This window comes from Desmodus rotundus, chromosome 6 (assembly GCF_022682495.2).
Source record: "Desmodus rotundus isolate HL8 chromosome 6, HLdesRot8A.1, whole genome shotgun sequence".
In the NCBI taxonomy this organism is placed as follows: Eukaryota; Metazoa; Chordata; class Mammalia; order Chiroptera; family Phyllostomidae; genus Desmodus; species Desmodus rotundus.
In genome coordinates, this window is record NC_071392.1 from 158,856,940 (window position 1) to 158,864,385 (window position 7,446).

Below are 7,446 nucleotides of genomic sequence, written 5' to 3' on the forward strand. Positions count from 1 at the left end.
CTGACGAGAGGTCCGCTGGGGGCTAATGGCAGGTGACAGGGAGTCCAGGGCCCCTGGACGTCCCTCATCTTTCTTAGGTTTCGCTCCTGCTTGGGGCCCATGACAAGCTGGGGTCGTGGTAGCGAGAGCTGCACATCCAGCTCTGCTTCAGGGACAGACAGGACAAGGGAAGGGCCGGCTGAGGGGCGGAGAAAGGAAGTAACTCGCTGTGTCATCCTCTGGCCCCCACACAGACCCCCACAGACCAGAGCCCAGCAGTGCTGAGTCCCCGCCGTCCACTGAAAGGGGCCTCTCCAGTAGGACCCCTGAGGGAGCTGCCGCAGGCCGTTCTTGAGGGGTGAGGGTGGAGGGGCCAAGGCCCAGTGCCCCTTCCAGTTCACCAACCCTGTGCCCATTCCTGCTTGCACCCTCAGGAGGGTGGGCGGAGCTCCCAGGTGCTCCTGCCTTCGGCACCTGACACGTGCGGGCTCCTGTCTGCGGGCTCAGAGCCCGCACCAGCCCTCCTGGGACCCCTCGCACCCCAGCGCTGTCCCCCTGGTCCAGTGGATCCTGTCTAACTCGGGCGAGAGGCCTGCACGTGCTGGCCCAGCTTCCCCACTGACGTGCTGAGGCAGGGGGCAGCCACCAAGGAAGACACGGCCATCGGCACCTCCCGCCCAGCTGCTCCCTGGCCCCTCCTCCCCGAGATGACAGGCCAAGCCTGCGGACACTTCCCATCTGAAACTTGACTCTGATTTAGAGAGGATGCAAGGATGGGCTGCTGAAAGGCTGGCCATCCAGGGGAGGGTATGCGCGAGCTCCAGCCCCATCCGGGCCACGTGTGCCACCTGCAGGGACGCCGTGTTGGCCGTGGTGGAGAGGGGACGTGGAAGCCGTGCTCTGGGCTGGAGGCCAGCCCCATGGGGGGACTCTGAGAGGCAGCCCGGGTGCCAGGTGGGGCCTGCGAGGGCAGTGGAGCCCCCTGGGGACAGAGGGGCCTGCCCCGGCCACAGGACCAAGTGCACGGATGAAAACGCTGGGGTACGGCCAGTCAGCAGGCCCATGCGGGCTCTGTGAGCCTCCTCCCGGTCCTCTAAGGTGAAAATATTCCTACTGGGACCCGCCCTCTGCCTAAACAAGGCGGCGAAGCCCTAGCAGCTCCAACTGTTGACGTTGGCACCTGGGCCCGAGCGCTGCCACCCACCCGGCCACTGGGACCTCCAGGGAGTCCAAGGGCTGGGGCAGCAGTGGCCCGGCCCGCGGGTCAGGTCAGGACCAGGCCGGGCCGGGCTGAGGGGCTGCCTGGGTGCTTTCCCAAGAAAGACCCAGAACGCAGGGCCAAGCGGAGGAGGCTGGGCCTCCTCGGCCACAAGAGGAAGGCGCCTGCCCGGCAGGGTGGCTTTGGGCACAGAGGCGGATGGAGGTCAGGAGCCCCCGGGACGGAGCAGGCCTGCTCGGGGTGGAGGGCGTTTGCAGGAAAAGCTGCCCTGTCGGCCCGCAGAGCAGCTCTGCGTGGACCTTCTGTGTGCGCATGTCCCTGGGGCACTGCGGCCTCTCCTTTGACCTTGGCGGGGTCTAGACTGGGACCGGGGCGGCACTGTCAGCGCCCTGGCTCAGCCACTGTCTGTTTATTTCCCCTTTAAGCCCTTTTGGAGACTGGTCTCCTCCCAGAAAGGTCCAGGACGGCCCGTGGGTCAGCATTAGTGAGACTATGTCCCTGCTCCCCGCCCCACAGGGCTGGCACGAGGCTGAAAGGCTGTCCTGTCCCACAGGGCCGCCTGGCGGGGGCCAGTGGGGGGGTTCAGGATGGTCTGTCACTCATCTGACATCTGACGGAGCCTCAGAGAGGAAGAGGGAGAACTGAGAGGCCAGGACGTGGGAAGTCGGGGCTGCCAGAGAGGGTGTGTGTCTGTTGCCCCTTAGATCGGGGCCTCACTGCCCGTCCCCCTTGGTCCAGTCACCATTCTGGGGTGTGAGCGAGCCCTCGGGGTGCGCCGGACATCTGGCCCCCGGCACCGGAGCAGCTAGGCAGTGTCGGGCCACAGTGTTGCTAGCTCCGCCCAGGCCCCTGCGTTGGCAAGCTCACAGAGTTGCGCTGTGACTCCAGGGACTTGGGACAGAGAAGGGGCTGGGAAGCAGCCGTCTTTGTCCTTTTACAGAGTCTCAGGCCATGAATCGTTGTTTCCAGAACGTCTCTCCGGCCTGCGTCTGCAGCTGGGGACGATGGGGGGGGGGGGGGGGCGGGGGGAGGGGCCAAGGAGGAGGCTCTGCAGTTAGGGGCTTGTCCCTGCCCACTTGAGAATGCTTTTTTGGGACACTCGTCACAGCTGAGAGCCAAAGGCCACGGGCACAGATAGACGTGCTGAGAATGTGGCCCTCACCGCCCCCCAACCCCCGCCCGTGACCCGAGCTCCCTCTCCCTCAGGTCCCCGAGGCACAATCAGGTCATTTCAGAGTGCGGCGTGTTTTCGACATGAGAGCGAAAGGATTTCTGTTGTGAACACAGTTGTCATTATACAAGTCAGTCCAACAGCGCGGAGACCTCTCTGGGGGAGGGAAACTGGCGGCAGAAGTGCCCACCCCCTGCCGTTCCTCTGTCCATGCCTGAGTGCCCCGCGGCCCTCAGCTCCAGCTCCTGGGGACACACGTTGCTCAGAGTGGCCACATAAAAATCCCAGACCAAGTTTTGAATGAGAGAAGGAACCACACTTACTCAGATGTCCTGATAACCTCATCTTGTTCCAAGGATTAACCTGTTGCAGAAGACGGAAGGAAATTGGGATTCAGGCCCAGTTAGATCGAGGGGTCTAACAGGCTGGGAGCCTCCCCACGAACACACTTCCCACGGCTCTGTCCACCCGCGCCAGCTCCTCTGTCTCTTCCGTCTCCACGGCCCATGTTCTGTGCCAGTTCCGAACTGCGGCGGGCCCTCCAGGACCACCAGGGAGCCCAGCCTGTCCTCGGGCTCCAGCTGTGCCATGATGGCAGGCATCCATGCATCAGGGGCGAGGGGCTCCAACAGGCTGGTGCCGGGCTCCAAGGGGCTCTCACAGCACAAGCCCGGGTCGGCGCTGCGGAGCGGGGTGTTCTCCCACACCGACGGCTCCCCTGCCTCCCGGCCGGCCGACTCCTCAACACTGCCTGCTTGTGTCCAGGCACAGAGTCTCTAGGAGGGGGAGACACGGGCGTCTTTCTCTGTTTGGTCACATACCAGCTAGGGAGCCCCTTGCTCAAGGGGACCCCACTGTCCCTAGCCACCCAGGGCCAGTGGCAGGCTTTGACACAGTCCTGACAGGCGCCTCCTGAGGATGGGCAGACATGGCAGCTCGCCAGAGCCCGCTGTCCCTCCTGAGCCTCGTTCCAAGTAAATCACACAGGGCTTACAATTCACTCCTAAAACCCTGTGAAAAGCAAAGGGAATCAACGCTCTGTGTTGGCTGCATTAACTCCGACGCTGTGCTGCATGTGTGGCCCGTCAGTCCTGCCTGCGGGGGGGACGCACCAGTGCTAGGTTGCGGGGCACGCTGCCCACCTGCCCTCGGCAATGGGGGAGACGGGCCACGGCCACAGCGCCGCACCGTGGCGACTGGCGGACTCTGTGAATCGAGGCTTTGTGTTCAGAGGGCGTTGCCGTAGGGCGCTGCCCAGTGCCGGCCGCCGCAGAGGCCTCCCCTGGCCAGGCCCTCGCCATCGCTCTGTCACCCACCAGAGTCCGCAGGAGCTGTCCTGGCGGCCAGTCGGGATTCATGGCCAAGACTGACTGGGGCTCTGGGGACCATGGGGGCAGCTCCCCTCCTACAGCAAGGCCGGGCGCCCCCCACAGGGCCTCTGAGCGCCCCCTCCTCAGAGGGGCGTGGCCGTGGCAGCTGTCCTCTCCCCACTTGGGACTGGGGCCCCTTCCCCTGCTGAGCCCCTGCGGTCACGTGGGTGGCGCCCCGAGGAGAAAGGGCCCGACACTGCATGGCGTTCTCCGGGTGGGAAGGAGGGTCCAGGGACCTCCCCAGGTTGGGGGCCCGGGGAGGCAGGCATCCTGGGGAGAGGCCCAAGGAAGGACATAACTGAGATCCCTCTTTGCAGCCGGAGCTGGCCTCCCTCCTCGAACACTAAGAGGATCCTAAGCCGTGGCCCTGTGGCCCTGCACGTGACAGCAGCCAGCCTTGGAGAGGACACTGAGGATGGTGCCATTCCACCTGCAGAGGACAGCCTGCAGGTGAGGCGCTGAGGCCTGGCTGCCCGCCTCCCAGAGGGGAGGGGCCTTCCAGAACCTCAGACACAGCGAGATCCACCCACGTAATGCTTTGGGCTTAAAACATTTGGTTTTAAAATGAAGCCAAAGCGATTGGGTTGATGGGATTTTGCCTTTCTTCAAGTGAAAACTTTTTAAATTTTGTTTTCATCCAGAGGTGGACTTACAGAAAAAAATAAACACTGTCTGCCTTTGAACTCTGAACTCGGAGTCAAGTCTCTGAGGTTTTGAACAAACCTTCCCAGGGAGCACGATCTCCCTGCAGTGCCGCCTGACGCCAGCAGAGGGCAGCACGGCCACGCGGGCTGGAAGGTCAGGAGGGTGGCTCTGAGGGTCCTGTTCAGGCTGGCTGGGCCTCCCAGCCCTACCTCCGGTGACAGTGAGCCCTGCAGAGACCAGCGCGGGGGCGGCCCCTTCATGATGCAAGAGCTCAGGTGAGACCGTGAGCCCAGGTCAGGGCCCTGCCTGAGCAGCACAGTGCATCTGGTTCTTGCTAACAGGCAGGCCTGTGCTCCCTCTTCCTCCCCAGTGCACCTGCCCCGGGCTCCAGGGCAGGTCAGGAAGACCCCAGGAGCTGGGCCCAGCGCGGGCCTTTCACCCCATCTGGGGCTCTGCACCCCGGGACCCCACTGTGCAGACAAGGCGTCACCTGTTCCCTCGTGTGGCCTCGGCCCCTCAGACGTCCTCTCTCCCTGCCTGGGGGCCACCCGGGAGTGCAGCTTGCAAAGCCATGCCTCGCCCTGGAGCCAAACTCTTCAGGTACCAGAGGGGATCCTGAAGCAGGCAGATGCCAGACAGGAAGTGCTCTGCACTGCCCGCCCAACCCTGAGGCCACACTGACCTTCAGCCGGCCCTCCCCTCCTCTGACAAGCTCGCCTCCTCGCCTCTGCTTTGTCCAAAGGCCTGGAAGGGGCATGTCCTGGCCACTTCTTCCCCAGGGGAGCTGCCCCATGGGAAGGGCAGGCAGACCAGCCAGGTGATCAGGGCTGGCTGTCCCCAAACCTCGCAGCCCTGGGCACCAGTCCCCCATCTGCCTGGACAGATGGCCCAGACTTTGGGCAAGGCACACTCTGATTCTTGTTCTTCTGAGAACGCTCGGCCAAACAGGCCAGCAGCTGCATCGTGCTCATAGTCGTTAGCATCAGCCAGAACCTTCCAGGCCTCCTGAGCACCCCCTGGAGAAAGAGCTCTGGGCAGGGGTGTCCAGCCCGCGGGCCGCACGCAGCCTAGAATGGCTGTGAATGCAGCCCAATGCCAAGTCGAACGTAAATTTACCTAAAACATTATGAGAGCTTTTTGTGATTGATTACATGTTGCAGCGTATTTAATGTGTGGCCCAGGACAACTCTTCTTCCTCCACTGTGGCGCAGAGACGCCCAAGGGTGGGACACCCCACGAGAGTCGGGTTTCACACTCCTCAGAAGCGTTCAGTGCACTCAGGCCCCCGGCTTCCTGTGGAGGCTGTCATGCCTGTGGGCCCAAAATTCCACTGTACCACTGTTTCCTCCCCAGTGACGGGCAGGGGAGGCCCCTCCCCACACTCGTGGGCTGGGCTCACTGGAGCCCTGTTTCGGGAGATTCTGAGTCTCAGGCTGGGAAGGTGGGGGTGTGGGACAACCCACCCACCCGGCTTGCCTAGGCTAGGAAATGCCTTCTTGCACCTTCCCTGCTCTCCCACTGCCTGTTGGTTCCAGTGGCCCAGGTGCCCACCCCCAGGAGGGGTTGTGGAGCCCCTTCTCTGATCTGGGCTCCCCCGCCCACCAGCCTTCCCTCTGCAGCATCAGACGGAGAAGCCCCAACCCTGGCACAGAGCTGCACCCTCCTGTCCATTCGGCTCCGATGTCCCCACAGCCCTTTGTCGTCCGGAGCAGGGAACGTAGATGGTGACGTGTATGTGTCTGTGTGTGTGTGTGACTTCTGGGCATCACCCTCAAGAACTCCCAATTCTGCAAGCCCTCCCTCGTTTATGGTGCTGAGGATGAACCAGCCCCGCCTACCTGGGAAAATCCCGCACGGGTCAGTACCGAGTTTTCCTTCGTTACTGGATTTGTCACTTCTTTGAGTGTCTTTACATCCGTGTCCTTGGCAACAGTGGTCTCATTCCTTGGAACAGCTTTGTCTGGACCGGGTGTTGAGGTGAGGCTACCTTCAGGTGAGTCAGGAAACACTCCCTCTGCCTCTGCCCTCCAGAAGCAATCATGCAGAACAGGTACCACTTTGTCCTCACAACAGGTTTGGTGGAAGTCAGCAGTGAGCCCACCTGGGCGGGGGGCTGTCTGTTGTGGAAGGTGATTAATTACTGATTCCATTTCTTTAAAGCAATGGGTCCACTTAGATTTTTCCTTGTGGGCAGGTGTTGGAGCTCAGTCAGGTCTTTAAGGGACATGTGCGTCCACCTGGGCCATCAGAGCTGCGGGCACAGTCATCCCTAGCATTTCTCCAGGGTCCTCCCAGCGTCCACGGGAGCCATCGGGATGTCTCCCCTCTCCCATTTCTGACACTAGTAATGTCTGCCCTTTTTTTTTTTTTTTCAGTGTGGCTAGAGGCTTAACAATGTATTGATCTATTGAGCAAAGGACCAACCAAGCCTGTGGTTTAGATGATTCTATTGATTCTCTTTCTCAACCTGATTCTGCTCTAATTCTTATTATTTTTCTTCTGCTTACTCTGGATTCAATTTGGTCTTCACTTCCCAGCTTTCCTGAAATGAAAACTTACTGCTTCCACACGTTTTCTCTTCTGACGTAAGCGCTCAACCCTATGAGTCTTCCTCTAAGCTCTGCTTCTGCTGCACCCCATGGATTCTAGGTGTATTTTCACTTAGTTGATTTTTAAATTTCTCTTTATGTTTCTTCTTCGACGGCGCCGGGTGCTTTAGAACGCCACGATGCTTGCCTTTGGAGGCGAATGGCAGACAGGGAAGCAGGGCCCAGAGCAAGTGGCTCACCCAGGGTCACGCAACCCAGGGGTCACTGCCCAGGACAGCAGGACCAAGGCTGGCACACCCATTTGGCCCCTGGGGAACAGCCTGGATCTCTGCTCCCCCAAGTATTACCACCAGTGGCTCTGTCTGCCTGGTCGAGGCGGTGAGCTTTGATTCGCGATAAACCTAGGTCGACCGTGGGGAGTCAGAGGCTGGAAACGCAGCCTTGGTCAGACCCAGGGTCACTGTCAGGAGGGGCCAGGGTCTGCAGCCAGACGCCCTCCTGTCTGCACCACCT